The sequence below is a fragment of the Narcine bancroftii genome, chromosome 5 (assembly GCF_036971445.1).
Source record: "Narcine bancroftii isolate sNarBan1 chromosome 5, sNarBan1.hap1, whole genome shotgun sequence".
NCBI classification, from domain to species: domain Eukaryota; kingdom Metazoa; phylum Chordata; class Chondrichthyes; order Torpediniformes; family Narcinidae; genus Narcine; species Narcine bancroftii.
Genome location: NC_091473.1, coordinates 178343343 through 178359949, shown reverse-complemented (window position 1 = coordinate 178359949; position 16607 = coordinate 178343343). Strand labels below are relative to the sequence as shown.

Sequence of the window (16607 nt, the reverse complement as noted above, 5' to 3'; positions counted from 1 at the left end):
CCTGGGGAATAAAGAGTTGGGGAAGGTTGGGTTGGGGGGGGGGGTTGCTGGGCCTACCGCGTCCTGAGCTAGATCCCGCACCGAAACAGTGTCCTCCCGCCCGTCTGGGAACTCAACGTAGGCTTAATGCGGGTTCGCGTGGAGTAGAGTCATTTGGTCGACCAAGGGGTCGTTCTTTGAGTGCCGGACGTGGCGTCGCAAAAGGACAGGGCCAGGGACGGTGAGCCATGCCGGTACAGTGGTTCCTGATTCGGATTTCCTCGGGAAAAGGAACATCCTTTCGTGGGGTGTGGCATTTGTTGTGGTACATAGGAGGGAGCGGATGGAGTGTAAGGCACTAGTGAGAACCTCCTGCCAGTGAGAGGTGGGGAGACCTTTAGACCGGAGAGCCAGTGTAACCACTCTCCATATGGTGGCATTCTCCCTCTCGACCTGGCCGTTACCGCGTGGGTTATAGCTCGTGGTCCTGCTTGACGCGATACCACACTCCAGAAGGTACTGTTGCAGCTCTGCGCTCATGAATGAGGATCCCCTATCACTGTGGATGGAATTGAGGTAGCCGAAGATGGCGAAAATACTGTCAAGGGCCTGTATCACTGAGGTGGCAGTGGTGTCTGGGCAGGGCACTGCGAAAGGGAAGCGGGAATTCTCGTCGATGGCCGTAAGGATGTAGTTATTACGGTTGGTCGACAGTAGGGGCCCCTTAAAGTCTACGCTAAGACACTCGAAGGGGCGGGTAGCTTTGATAACGTGGGAGTTTCCCGGACGGAAGAAGTGGGGCTTGCATTCAGCGCACACCGAACAGGCTCGGGTCATGGAGCGATTCTCCTCGACTGTGTAGCGTAGTTGCGCGCCTTCACAAAGTGGGCAAACCTAGTGACCCCTGGATGGCAGAGCGCCTCATGGAGTTTCTGTAGTCTGTCCATCTGTATGCTGGCGCACGTCCCCCTGGAGAGCGCGTCAGGCGGGTCGTTGAGCTTACCAGGCTAGTACAGGATGTCATAGTTAAAGGTGGAGAGTTCGATTCTCCATCTGGCGATTTTTGTCGTTTTTTATCTTACCACGCTGGGTGTTGCTGAACATGAAGGAGACCGCGCGTTGATCAGTCAACAGTGTAAAGCGCCTCCCAGCGAGGTAATGTCTCCAACGACGCACCGTTTCAACTATGGCCTGGGCCTCCTTCTCAACCGAGGAGTGTCTACTCTCTGAACCCTGGAGGATTCTGGAGAAGAAGGCTAAAAGCCAACCGGCCTGGTTCAAGGTGGCTGCCAGGGCAAAGTCGGATGCATCGCTCTCGACTTGAAATGGGACAGACTCATCGATCGCGTGCAGCGTTGCAGCGGCGATGTCAAATTTGATTTGATCGAAAGCCACTCTGGCTTCGGTCGAGAGGGGAAAGGGGGTGGTCTTGATAAGAGGATGCGCCTTGTCGGCGTAGTGTGGAATCCATTGGGCGTAATATGAGAAAAAGCCCAGGCAGCGTTTGAGCACTTTCTGGGTATGGGGGGGGGGGGGGGGGGGGGGGTGTAAGTCCATTAGGGGACGCATGCAGTCAGGGTCTGGCATCACTACCCAGTTCTCCACCACGCAACCTAGAATCGTGAGTCGTGTGGTCCGGAAGACACACTTGTCAAGATTGTAGGTCAGGTTCAGCCGACCGGCAGTTTGAAGAAATTTGTCTAGGTTGGTGTCGTGGTCCTGTGTGTCGTGGCCGCAAATGGTGACATTGTCCAGATACGGGAAGGTAGCGGTTAGCCCGTTCTGGTCCACCATCCAATCCATTTCCTGCTGGAAGACTGCGACACCATTCGTGACCCCGAATGGTACCCTGAGAAATTGATACAGCCGCCCATTCGCTTCGAAGGCCGTGAATGGTCAGTCCTCACAGCGGATCGGGAGGTGGTGGTAGGCCGAACGTAGGTCATTGGTGGAGAATGTGCAGTATTAGCCGATCTGGTTCACCACATCCGTGATGCGTGGCAGGGGGTACGCATCCAGAAGTGCGAAGCGGTTAATGGTCTGGCTATAGTCGACCACCATCCGTAGCTTTTCCCTGTTCTTGACAACCACCACCTGGGCTCTCCAGGGACTTAACTGGGTTCGATGATGCCCTCATCCAGCAATCTACGCACCTCACTCCTAATGAATTGCCTGTTTTCGTAACTATATTGCCGACTTTTGGTGGCCACAGGCTTTCAACCAGGGATGTGGTTTGGGAAGAGTGCTGGCGGGGCAATCCGGACTGGTCGGCCACCTGTCACATCACATACCACTTTAAGTATTCCCTATGCCATTGGTGCTCTGTGATTAGTAAGGAATTGCTTAAGGTGGTCTGTGGGTGGGAAGGGAAGGTTGAGAATCACTGCTCTCGACCCAATTGTCACTGAAATATTTTGCTTGAGAAAAGTTGTCATTGGCCCATTTCCTTTGGAGTTATGAAACCGTGGAGATAGTGTGTCAATTAGGAACGATTAAAACAGTAATTTTCAAACTTTTTCTTTCCACTCACATCCCACCTTAAGCAATCCCTTACTAATCACAGGGCACCTATGCCAAAGGGAATACTTTGAGTGGTATATGAGTGGAAATAAAATGGTTGAGAATTACTGGTACAAATGTTATTGTGAAGAAAGCACATTAGCGCCTCTACTTCCTTAGGAGTTTGCGGAGGTTCGGTATGTCACTGGAAACCTTGGCAAACTTCTACAAAGTGCGCTGACCAGCTACATCATGGCCTGAGTGAAAAACTACTGCAAAAGAACAGAAGAAATAGGAGCAGGAGTGGACCATCTGACCCATCGAGCCTGCTCCACCATTCAATAAGATCGTGGCTGATCTGATGATCGGCTCATCTCTACCTGCCTGCCTTTTTCCCGTATCCCTTAATTCCCCTACTGTGTGGAAATCTATCCAACTGTGTCTTAAATATATTTACTGAGGCCGCCTCCACTGCTTCAATGGGCAGCGAATTCCACAGATTCACAGTCCTCTGGGGAAAGAAGGATACATCACAGGAAACATTCTCCCCACTATTGAGCATATCTACTGTAAGTGGAATCAGAGAGCCACAGGAATGATCAAGGATCCACACCACCCAGGACATGCTCTCTTCTCACTGCTGCCACTAGACTCATGCCTCCTGGTTCAGGAATAGTTGCTTCCCCTCAGCTATCAGACTCTTGATCAACAGACTCACTGAGAGACTCATTTGAGAACTCGTGTGCTTGTTTTTTGTTGCTATAAATTTATACATTTGCATTTGCCAAATCAGTTTGTTTGCAATTCCCGATTGGTACAGTTTACAGTTACCAGTGTTGAAACAGAATCTCAGGATTGTATGTGATGTCATGTTCTTTATGTATTCTGACAATAAATCTGAACTTTGGAATTACTGGCTGAGTAAAACTGATGAATAGAGAAATGTCCAAACGCAAGGATATAACATAAAGGCTTGGTCGAGGGGCTGGAAGCTAGAGTTGAAAATAAAAGTCATCCACACGAGCTCTGTGATCTCCCCAGCTTCAAGAGCAAGGATAAAGTGATGGACATTTGAAGTTTATCACTGCGTCGTTCAGCACAAGAGGCAGTTCTGCCCATCGCAAATCTGCTAGATGAACCATATGACACAGAAACAGGTCCCCCACCTCTTCCAAACTGTGCCCCCATTTATGCTAATCTTACACTGTTTATTTTATGCTCCTCATACTGCCAAGATTTTAATTCTACCCTCCACCCACTACATTTGGCTCAATTCACACCAGCCAGCTAATCTACCAAGCAGCTGAGCCTTTGCGTGACTGGAATAGCCATCGACACAACCTGAACATGTTACAGAAATGACCAGACTTAAACAACCGCAGTTTTCAGAGAGTGTTAAGGACCACCCTTTGAAAGAGTCAATCCCCACAATCTGCAAGACGTAAAAATATTCCTCCTTAAAATTCTCACGGACGTTGATGATGTTAACAAGCTCATACCAATTCAGGACCAAAGAATGTGTACAGAGGAATCCAGCAATAGAAATATTCACTCCAATAATTGAATATTATTGACAGGCATGGCAGTTAAAAATGCTCAGTAAGGACCTTGCTTAAATCTACTATTGATTTGTACACAACAGAACCATTCACAGACTTGGACATTTTATTGAAAAGTTAAGTGACGGTTTCTGCCTAAGGAATAATGAACAGGGCTTTACTCGCTTGGGGATACAAAAAAAGAACTTGTATATTTGTATCTCAAGGCACTTTATGACTAATGAAACCGTTTTGAAGTGCAGACACTGCCTTAACATGTTCAGTATAAAGCAACAATTGCACGCAGTATCATCACACAAGCCTCATTGTGTGGTGACTCTTGCTTGGCCTGGAGTTTAGGAGAATGAGGGGAGAGCATTTCGAATGTTGAAATGCATGGACAGAGTAGATGTAAAAAGGTTGTTTCCCATGATGCAGAGTCTTGAACAAGAGGGCACAACTTTCAGGATTGAAGGATGTCCACTTAGCACAGGATTGCAGAAGAATTTCTTTAGCCAGAGGATGTTAAATCTGTGGAGTTTGTTGCAATTATGGAGGCCAAGGGTATGTTTAAGGCAGCGGAGATTGATAGGTTCTTGATTAGCCAGGGCATCAAAGGTAGGGAGAAGGCCGGGCAGTGGGGCTGAGTGGAGAAAATGGTTGAATGGCGGGACAGACTCGATGCTCTCTAAATGGGCTCCAATATCTCACGGTCTAACTTCAGGTGGGTGGTTTTTACACCACTATTGCTGTCTGGCATTGGCTAATTTTAAAGTTTATTGAAGAATAAAACATTTTTAAAAATTCACAATCATTGGCTTTTATTAACCCAGGACCAGAGAGTTATGGTGCTGGATTTTTTTCTTTGTGCCAGATAGTGAGCAGTAACAAAGGTGTCACATTATCCAAGATTCAGTAGCTTGCTAGAAAATTGGCCACATCAATCTAACAGGGACCCAAAGTCCAATCAGCACTTTTACAATGCAATACATAGTAAACTCCCTACAAATAACAAACAGTCCAGCTTCATAACTTTAGAAACTTTCTACCCATAAGGTATGTCTTTCAATTGTTAATTTAGAATTGGAGCACTCCGTCCCACAAGCCTGTGCCACCCACGTGACCAATTAACCTACTAACCCCATGAGTCTTTGGAGCACCTGGAGAAAACCCACATGTTCATTGGAAGAAAGCACAGACAGCAGTGGGTTCAAACACAGGACGCTGCCAATATAATAGGATGATTAACAGGAAGGATGAGTCACACTACAGTAAAGAGGTGGAAAATCATGTGAAATGTGAGAATAGCAACCTGAGTCTCAACGTGGACAAGATAAAAGAGATGATCGTGGACTTCCCAGGAACAATCACCCTCCACCACACATTAATAACTCAGTAGTGGAGAGAGCAGAGAACACCAAGTTCCTTGGAGCCCACTTAAGTAGTGACTTATCCAAGACACACATCTCCTCACTTGTCACTTCTAAGTCTTCCTTAGAAGACTGAGACAAGCAAGGCTACCAGCCACCATCCTGTCAAATTTCTACAGAACTCTACTGAGAGCATCCTGGATGTCTGCATCAGTGTGGTATGGTTGCTGTAGACCACTGGATCGGAGGTCAATCCACAGGTCTATAAGAGTGGCAAAGAGGGTCACTGAGGTCTCCCTCCCCACCTACCCCCCCCCCCCAAATTGAGGTGATCTATTAGGATTGTTGCTTGAAGAGGGCTCACAAAATTCATCTTTGCCCCAGAGTTTTTTCAAGACACTTAACAGACGTGTCAGACAATTCCTGTGGAAGAATAAAGTAGCTAGTCTCTCCATGGAAAAATTGACCCTGGACCATAGCCTGGGAGGAATGAGGTTCCCGGACTTTAAAAAATATTATTGGGTGGCCCAGGTGGGGTTTATCACCTTATTTTTTGACAGGGATGGTTTACCCCACTGGGCACAAATTGGTCTACACACGGTAGGGGAGAAGATAGCAGTAGAAATAATGCAAAAAAACAGACAACCCAATACTAAGCATATAATCCAAACGTGGCAAAAAATAAACCAGATTATTGGGTTAAAAGTAGAGATATCTTCTAACCCAGAACAAATGAACCCCTATGACTATGGGTAACAAGATTCTGGACACCTAGTTCCAGAAAGGGATCAGGTGTATCAAGGACTGTTATGAGAAGGGGTAGCTCGTGTCATTCGAACAATTTAAAAACAAATTTGATTTTGCAAATAAGACCTTCTTCTGCTACCTTCAATTAAGATCCTTTTTGAGGGACAAATTAATTCCATTTATGGCCCTGCCATTGTGTAATGTCATGGAGGGAAATCACAGGTAAATTCATCTCGGCTATGTATCTCCTGTTCCAAAGCGAGAGCCCGAAACCGGTCTCCATAAAGTGAGGCAAAGATGGGAGTCAGATCTAGGGACAGCAATTCCTGAGTGATGCTGGTCTGACTTCTGTCAGGACATCACGAAGGTGGTTATTAATGCCAGATACAGGCTGGTGCCATAGAATTTCTTGCACCAGTTATACCTTACACCCCAAAAATTGTATAAGATTAAACCTGAAATCCCTGAACTGTGTTTTAGATGTGGCATAGAGACAAGAAATTTTGTGGATTCAATGTGGCTATGCTCACCAAGGTGAACCACTTCTGGGTAGAATTAGGGGACATTTTGAAAAGAATTACAGGAGTGGAGCATCTGTAGGACCCAGCGTTGTTCCTGCTGGGGGGATATTATGGAAAAACAAACAAATGCTGGAGAAACTCAGCAGGTCAAGCAGTGCCTTTATACAATGTTTCAGGCTTGAGCCCTTCATCAAGGTGTGGGGGAACACGAGAGATGTCCAAACAAAAGGGGGAAGGGAGGAGGGTGAGGGTGGGAGATGATAGGTAGAGGGGGAGGACTGCAGGAAGGGGGGGAGGAGTCTAGGTTAGGTGGAGAGAGAAAGAAAGAGGGAACTGGAATAACTAGTTTAATGTGGGGAGGGGGCAAAAGGCAAGCTGATTAGTGGAATGCAGTGAACTCAATGTTCATGCCCTGGGGTTGGAGGATGCCCAGATGAAAAATGAGGTGGTGTTCCTCCAATCTGCGGGTGGTCAGGGTGGGGTAGTGTGAAAGGCCATGGACAGACACGTGAGCTTGAGAGTGGGACTCAGAATCGAAATCGTTGGCTTCGTGGAGGTCGCTTTTGTTACGGACAGAGAGGAGGTGCTGGGCAAAACGATCTCCTAATCTGTGACTGGTCTCTCCAATGTAGAGAAGGCCACAGAAGATGTGGTAAACGAGTTCTTTGGAGGTACAGGTGAAGTGTTGCTTCACCTGAAAGGTCTGTTTGGGACCTCGGACTGTGGTGAGGGAGGAGGTATGGGTGCAGGTATTACAACTCCTATGACCACAGTGGAAGGTGCCAGGGGGGTGGGGGACCTATGGGTGGGGAGGAAGAAGGCACAAGGGAGTCATGGAGAGAGCGGTCCCTACAGAAGGCTGAGAGGAGAGGAGGAGGAAGGAACAACACCTCATTTTTCGACTGGAATGTGGAGGTTTGGATCTGGAGCCCGGATTCCGGAGGTTTGGATCTGGAGCCTGGATTGCGGAGGTTTGGATCTGGAGCCCGGATTGCGGAGGTTTGGATCTGGTGCTTGGATTGCGGAGGTTTGGATCTGGTGCTCGGATTGTGGAGGTTTGGATCTGGAGCCTGGATTGTGGAGGTTTGGATCTGGAGCCCGGATTGCGGAGGTTTGGATCTGGAGCCTGGATTGTGGAGGTTTGGATCTGGTGCTCTGATTGCGGAGGTTTGGATCTGGAGCCCGGATTGCGGAGGTTTGGATCTGGAGCCCGGATTGCAGAGGTTTGGATCTGGTGCTCAGATTGCAGAGGTTTGGATCTGGTGCTCAGATTGTGGAGGTTTGGATCTGGAGCCCGGATTGCGGAGGTTTGGATCTGGAGCCCAGATTGCTGATAGTCTGAACTGGAACCTGTGCAGCTGCAGGATAGCTGGAGGTGAATCTCCTTTTGTTTCTCTTTCGCCTTTTGTTAGTGGTGCCAGGCAATACTCATGATAACTCTTTGTTTACCTTATGGCAGACAAAAGTTGAAGTCTCATATATTATTTAGTGACAATGAAATGGATCTTTGACTCCCCCCCCCCACCCACCATCCTCTGCTGTAATGCATCTTGGGACATTGGGTTTGGGCCATTCTGATTTCAGAAGAACGAGAACTAATCATACATAGAAGGGCTTGACAGAGATGTTTCCACCAGCAGGAGAGACACAGACAAAGATAAGGAGAATGGTCATTTGAAACTGATCCGCTTAGAAATGTCTTCTCTCAGAAGGTGCTGAATCTCTGGAATTCTCTGTCACCTAAGCGGAGGCCAGATCATCCCATATACTTAAGGTGGGTTTAGATAAATATTTAAAAGATCAAAGAATTGAGGGCTCTGGGGGATTGGTACAAAAGAAGAGTTGAGGCCAGCATAGTTGAGACAATCATATTGAATGGAGGGGAGTGCGTGGGGTCTCCTGCTCCTATTTTCTTGTGACCGCTTGTTCCAGCAGATCTCGTATCTGATCACGGGGATGAAGCAGGAGGACCACTGCGTCAACCTTCTAGGAAGCTGCATCCGCCAAACTGGAAGCCATGTTCCCGAGGATCAAAGGTCAGGCCACTCTGTCCAGATGCCTGAGTATCACCTACCTCCTCTCTCCCTAACAAGTGTTAAGGGACCTATCATAATTTTAATTCCTCTCCATTTTACCCTCACTAGATTTGATAAACAGCATTTTGCTTTTTAATACAATGGTTTCATCATTTTAATTCCAGATGAGTTATTTCATTTATGGCTTCGGCTTTAATCTGGCTAACATAATCAGCAGAAAATTGCTCTCCAAAGCCCACCAACTGTTAATTAATCTATAATTGTATTCTAATCTTGTCGCAGAATGGGTGATCTGCGTTAGATTGCCAAAACATTAGCTGCCTTCCTACAAGGTAATCATGAATATAGTTTAATTATTCAAGTCGTGTGCATTAAAAAGCAGCAATGTTGACTGAAGAGTGCAAGGCAAAAGTTCTGACCTAGGCACCTGTGTCTGGCCTGGAACCGACAACGCCAGTTTCTAGGGTATTCGACAAGGGGCTAGTCTCGTGGACCAAAGTATCAGAGAGAAATCATTGTGACCACATGGAATAGCCATTGATTTAATGGAATCGTGATGAGGGAAGATAATTATGTTAGAATTGAAGACAATTCATTCACTGTTGAACATGATTTCCCAGAATCAGAACTATGGAGTTTCTGAAGCAACAACCAGCAATTATACTCAATAACTTCGTATCAATGGATTATTTTGGTAAGAAGTAAACTGCTGGGAATCTGAAATTTTAGAGAAAGGAGAATATTTTTTGCAATTTTGGGGCAAGTGTTAGGGTTAGGTAGTGGTCACCAAAATGCCACGACAGTACCAGTGATCTGAAATTGAAACGGAACTCGAAAAGTGGAACATATGGGCCTATGAGGGGTTATGATCTTATCAGAGCAGCGAAAGCATGAATCGTCATTTCCGCTATCTATTTAAAACAGAGGTGCGGAGGAATTTCTTAATCCAGAGAGGGGTGAACTTCTGGAATTTGCCACTATTGGCAGCTGTGGAGGCCAGGTCGTTGAATGCATTTAAGTCAGAGATTGATAGGTATCAAAGATTGTGGGAGAAGGAGGGATGGTTGGTGTAGAGGTTAGTGCAACCCTTCCAAAGCAGTTCACTGGCCACAGAATACTGTTAGGCATGTTAAGATGAGGTCTGATTTGATGTGCAGTATTCCATGCAGTGGGGACAGTCCTGTAGGGTCGTCTCCTCTACTTCTTCTTCTCAATGTTGGGGGGGGGGCTTCTCCCTGTTTCTGGTGCCCTGTAATCAGTCCACTGCTTCCCCCAGACTCTCCAACCCCTCATGGCCACTGCCGAGCACAGGTGCTGCCATCTTGGGGGCAGACCTCCCTGAGGCCCTTCAAAACCTGTATAGAACTAATAGCATTAGGGCTGGGCTGTTGAACCCTTCAGAGCCACGCTGTGTCTCCGCTCCCCGCTCCCCCGGCTGCACCAACGGCAGCACTGCAGTGACAGAAGCTCCAGCGGTGCTGCCGTGTTTAAAGACCATTGACCTGAAACATCAATGCTGTTCCTCCTTCCACAGATGCTGCCTGACTTGTTGAGTGGTTGTGGCATTTCTGCATTTATTTCAAATTTCCAGAATTTATATTTTTTTGTGCTTTTTTTAGGTCCACGAGGCAGCTCTTGTTTTTAAAATATCACTGATCACTGGGTAATCTTTGCAAAGTGTCTTGCAATAACATGGTTGTTAAACAAGAAAGTCTGCAGACACTGTGATTGCAGTTTACACAAAAATGGTGGAGAAACTGAGCAGGCCGCGCAGCGTTCTTTATGCCGCAAATATAAAGTTCCAGGCCTAATGTTTGGGCCCGAGTCCTTCCGCAAAGTATAAGCAAAAACGGTGAGGGGGAGGGGCAGGGGAGAAAAAAGTTGAGAAATATTAGCGGAGGGGATAGCTCTCTGCAAAGAGGGCAAGGGACTGGAGGAAAGGAAAAGAGTGGGAGATGAGGAGGGGCGGACTGAAAACCAGAGAAGTTGATGTTAACATGGTTGTTAACGAACTGCTTTCATCAGCACCTAAATACACTGCAGCTTCAGGGAGCAACTGTGGGAACGTCAACCTTCCCTCAGAGAACACGATGATAAAACAAGAGAAACTGCAGATGGTGAAATAGAGAATAAAAATAAACCCAACCTCATTTGAAAAGGAAGAGGAAAGATTGCCAGCCTATTCAGTTCCGGTCGCCTCATTACAGGAAGGATGTGGAAGCTTTGGAGAAGGAGCAGAGGAGACTTACTGGGATGTTGCCTGAACTGGAGAACGTGCCTTATGAGGCAAGTTTAGCAGAGCTAGGGCTTTTCTCTTTGGAGCGATGAAGGTTGAGAGGTGACTTCATTTGAGGTCGACAAGATTACAAGAGGCATAGATAGGATGGACAGCCACACCTCTTTCCCAGGGTGAAAGTAGCAAATATCAGAGGACATCTGTACAAAGTGAGGGAAGGAAAGTTTAGGGGAGACATTGGTGTAATTTTTTTACTCAGAGAGTAGTGGGGGACTGGAATGTATTGCTAGGGGTGATGTTAGAGGCTGGTACCATAGGGACATTTAAGAAATTCTTAGAGAGGCACGTGGATTCAAGAAATAGAGAGAGTTATGGGTGTGAGGTAGGGAAGAGTTAGATTGCTGAGTAGGTCCAAATAGATTGGCACAACATCATGGCTGAAGGGTCTGTACTGTGCTGTAATGTTCTATGTTCTATGTTGAAATAGCTATACGAGGGAGGGGCGGGATGCTTGGAGCATTTTGTGGAGCACTTTCACTGTCTGTAATGGTCACCTCGAGCATCCAGTTTTGTGTCATTTTATACCAACCTGTCTGGCTGCTGTCTGCTCCTTAGTTATTGAAAGGCCAAAAGCAAATTAGAAGAACATCATCTCATTCTGACTGGGGAAGCAGGATGGTACAAACATTGATTTATCTAAACACACCCTGCTGGGGTAACACAACAGGTTGAGCACCGTCAGTGGAGAAAAAGAGAATGGTCAAAGTTTCAGGCCAAAATTCTTCATCAGGTCCTACAGCTGCAGTCTCTTTTGTGATTCCATTGAATTATTACATTTCAGGTCATCTACAGCCCCCAATATTGAAAGACACGGACAGAATAGATGTGGAAAGGTTGTTTCCCATGGTGGGAGAGTCTAGGGCAAGAGGCCACAACTTCAGGATTGAAGGGTATCCGCTTAGAACAGAGATGGGGAGGAATTTCTTCAGTCAGAGGGTGTTAAATGTGTGGAATTTGTTGTCATAAGCGGTTGTGGAGGCCAAGTCATTGGGTTTGGTTAAGGAAGAAACTGATAGGCTTTTGATTAACTAGGGCGATAAAGGTTATGGGGACAAAAAAAAAATTATGGGGAGAAAGGACAATGGCTGAATGGGACAATGGACCAGCTAATGATTTACCATAAATATTAGTGTATAATGCATTTTGTGTAAAATGCGATTTCCCCCATTTTTGAGGGGAAAAATATTACCCCTGTGTATAATACGACCTCCCCCCTCCCCTCGCCCACCTGAGTCGCGCTGGCGTCTCTCCCCCCATCACCCGCCCGATTCATACTGGTATCTCTTTCCCTGCCTGAGTTGCACTGCTGTCTCTCCACCCGCATACCTGAGTCACGCTGCGCAGCAGAGACTCTATGAGCTGAATAGACTATTTCTGCTCATGTCTTACTCTGTGATCTTATGGTTTTAATGTTCTTCATCCACAGTACTAACCTGTCCACCTAATCTTCTCTTCCTTTCCCACTCACTGCCCTCTCCCCTTTCACGTTTCCACCTGCCCATCCTCCCCTCCCCATCTGCTTCTACCTCTCACCTTCCATCCTCTGTCCCACCACTCACTCTGACTGCTCCATACAGATGGTTTTATCCTGAAAGGTTAACTTGCACAGCTTTTCACCTCGACAAATACTCCTCAACGTACTGAATTCTTCCAGAAATTTTTGAACAAGGATACAAATTTGTTTCACTTTATTACTTGTACAATGAAATCACTAGTTTTAATTAAAACTTTCTTCCACCTCGTATACCTCCTTGTGAGCACAGCTTCCTTTCTCAGTTTTAACGTAATTCAAGCTGGATCTTGCCATCAAAATGGAACAGATTTGAGGTTTCATCAATACTCCCCATTATCCCATCAATTGCCTGGTGATTTGATCACCGATAATGTTGGAAAAGTGCTTCTTAAGAAAGCCCATGAAGCAGAGTGATTAAAAACAACTGAATAAGGGATGATTTTCTTTCTTACTTTGCTATATGTTTCCAACCTAACACAGCCAATAGCGAGAAACGTTAATAATTCTGGTAAATAGCTGTTTTCTATGTGGAATATGGATTTCTCTGAGAGAGTCACAGAATGGAATCAATAGACAATAAAGCACACTATTGTCTGTGTTGCAGCTGAAATGTAATCCCAGGTTTATGGATAGCTGGTCTCCAGTGGGGCTATTGCTGAATATAATTATACATCTGTAACAATGTGGTCCTCAGATTTATTCTTCTCCGCTCTTTCTTTCTGTTAAATTACAACACATTGTGGGCAGTGTGTTAGTCCACTCAACGAGTAGAGTCACAGCCTCACTGCAGTTGTAGCCAAGGCTCAACCTTTACCTGCTCTGTGTGGTTTTGCACATTGCTCAAGGTTCAAGTTCCTTTTATTTTCACATAATACACTATAAATGTATCCATGATATAGAAACATAGGTGCAGGAGTAGGCCATTTGGCCCTTCGAGCCTACACCACCATTCAATATGATCATGGCTGATCAGTACCCGGTTTCTGTCTTCTCCCCATACCCCTTGATCCCCTTAGCCACATGGGCCAAATCTAACCTCCTCTTAAATATTGACAAGGAACTGGCCTCAACTACTGTGGCAAAGAATTCCACAGATCCACCACTCTCTAAGAGAAGAATTTTTTCCTCATCTCAGTCCTAAAAAATTCCCCCTTATCCTTAAACTGTGACCCCAGTTCTGGTTTTTCCCAGCATTGGAAACAACCTACCTGGGTCTAGTCTGTCTAAATCCTTAGGAATTGTATTTGTTTCTATAAGATCCCCCCTCAATCTTCTAAATTCCAGAGAATACAAGCCTAGTCTATCCAACCTTTCTTCATATGCGAGTCCTTCCATCCCTGGTATCAGTCTAGTAAACCTTCTCTGCACCCCCTCCATGGCGAGGATGTCCTTCCTCAGAGAAGGCGACCAAAACTGCACTCAGTACTCCAGGTGTGGTCTCACCAAGGCCCTGTACAGCTGCAGCAGGATCTCCCTACTCCTGTACTCAAATCCTCTCGCTATGAACACCAACATACCATTCGCCCTCTTCACCGCCTGCTGCACCCGCATGCCCACTTTCAACGACTGATGCACAGCAACACCCAAGTCTCGCTGCATTTCCCCTTTTCCTTAACAGATACCATTTATATACTTAAGCTTGTCTGCAGTGAGGCAAACAAAGAGTCACCATAAGCATTGTCTGGCGCTCTGAACAAGAGGAGAAAGAGAAGCACAAGAGACTCCCATTAGAGTCATTGAGTGTCCATGGATTTGCCTCCAGTGCTCCCGTGGCCTCTGCAGCTGCATAGACTCCTGTTCAATCCATCGGCAACCCGGGCTCCAGATCCAAACCTCCAACATGATCAGGAAGCCTTCAGTGCCCAAGGCCCTTCAGTGCCCGAGGCCTTCGGGAACCCTTGGTGCCCTCAGAACCCTCTTGAATCCCGACTCCAATCCCATATTCAAGCTTGTTCCAGACTTTGTGTGCCTTTACATGCTGTGACACAATATTTATAGGTGGTTTGGGAGGAATTGTTAGAGCAGTTTGCACACACACATTTTAAAACACAGAATATTTGCAGGACTTTTGCAGAATGCTTTTTGCAGGAGGCAACAAAGTATCAACAGCTGCTTGCCTGGGAGAGCATGTGATTTTTGCAGGCAGAGGAGAAGAGTTTTGCTCTCAGAGAGGGAGGGTGTGAAACAGAGAGGAGAGAGACAGAAATCCGTTCCAGAGGGATAAGCTGGCAAACTTTGGAAGGCTGCCTGGTCGAAGGAGAAGACCGGTGGTCTGAAAGGTGACCTAAAAGAAAGAGGATCATCTGGAGAACCCTGAAGGGGGCAAGTTTAGTCAGCAAGACTGATTGAGAAGGAATCAGTTGCGGATGTCCTGGAAAAGAAATCTCTCTCTGAAAACAGCAAGAACCCTCCTGAGTGGTAACCATTTGCCTGTTAAGCACCAAAGCATGGTGAACTTTGTTAATGCTAACTTCTGTGCACAGTACCAGAATTGCCTGCAACCAGTAAGATTGGACTGTGATCCAAAGAACTTTTCTAATCTTAAATATACATTACACACACCTGCGCTTAGTATTAGAGGGGGGATTAAGGAGTTAGGTAAGTTAAGTAATAAGTTAAAGTTTAATTCTGTTATCTTGTTCAAATATAATTAAAAACAACTTTTGTTTAAGTGTTGTGGTGCAGATCTATTGCTGTTGGTTTTTGGTGTCCTCTGGACTCCGTAACAATGCAAACAACACAATGTAAACCTTGTGCATTTTGTGTACATGACAACAAAGGAATCTTGAATCTTGACATGTATCAAGGTGCGGTGATGGAGCTTGTTTTGCAAACTGTCCAGCTGGACATTTAGTACTGCATAATGTCAGATAGTACAGGGGAGATCAACAAGAAAGTCTACAGATGGTGGGTATGAGTGAAATACACAAACATGCTGGAGAAACTCAGTTTCTGTCAGACACAGTACAGAAGGGCAGAGTTACAGAGAGAGTGATCAGTTGGTCCAGAGCAAACAGAGTTTTACTGTTGGGTGGTTCAGTTAGGAGTCCAATAGCTTCAGGTCCTTGAAACAGGTGATGCATGATCTCCCAGTGAGAGGGAATGAGGGGAGTGTGTCTGGGTGGGAGAAACCTTTTAATGTCTTGGCTAATTTTTCCAAGGCAGCAGGAGATGAAGTTAGAGTTGATGGAGGGGAAGAGGGGTAAATGGCCTGGTAAAGGAGCTGAGGGTGTTTGTAAGCAAAGTCCAGCAACTGTGGAGGTCTGTGCCCAGGATGGCAAGGTGTTGTAGTCTCTGTGGAGCAGTGGGCTGGTGCAGTGCACCAGAAATGGGTAGAACCCCCCCCCCCCATCCATTGAGAAGGATAAGCATGGACATTAACCAAGGCAGAGGACCAGTGAGGGGCTCAGCAGCTGCAGGACCCACACAGACGCGATCAGGGAACCCGCGCAGGCTGCGGGCTGCTGGAGGCTGGCTCATGGAACCAAGTGTCAGAGCCGGGATTGGAGAGGGTGCTGAGGGCAAGAGCTCCTGAAGGGTCTCAGGTGCTGAAGACTTCCTGTTCGTGTTGGAGGTTTGGATCTAGGAGGTCAGGTTACTGATGGATCGAACCGGACGTGTTGTGGCTAGAGGGCCTGCAGGGGCGCTTGATGTAAATCCACGGACACTCAGTATCTCCGTTTCTTTTGCTTCTTTTTCTCTCACACTGTAAGGGGCGTTGAACAACGCTAATGGCGACTCTGTCTGCCTTATACTATTACATGACAGCAAAGTAATGTAGAATTTAGAATCTTCCTCGGGAAGCAGAGGTGCTGGAGCCTCCGGATGCTCCAGTTTCCTGTCACGTCCCAGGTTGTGAGTTAATTGGCTGCTTTAAGTTGCCCCTGGAGTGCATGTTAGGGTTAGAATCCAGTGGAAATTGATGGGAATAGAGTGAGAATAGAATAAAATAAAGTTAGGGCAAATGGATGCATGGTAAACAAATACAATTGGACGTGCTCGAATCTTAAACAGAAATAGAAATGCCAGAAAAACTCAGTTAGTCAAACCGTATCTGTGGAATGAGAAACCAGTTCCTGTTTTGGGTCGGGGAACCTTCCTGACCTGA

General features: G+C 46.4%; 1 long non-coding RNA gene across 2 annotated transcripts in view; it reads left to right on the top strand.

Annotated features, from left to right (window-relative positions):
- The window catches only part of LOC138762863 (uncharacterized), a 58182-nt gene that overhangs the window by 5704 nt on the left and 35871 nt on the right, over positions 1–16607 (top strand). Inside the window, exons 2-3 of one of the 2 annotated variants that reach the window (XR_011357217.1) lie at positions 8295–8428; positions 8590–8690. This is a non-coding gene — a long non-coding RNA (uncharacterized lncRNA). Of the gene's footprint in view, positions 1–8294; positions 8429–8586; positions 8691–16607 lie in introns of both variants that reach the window. The other variant, XR_011357216.1, reaches the window with a different exon arrangement.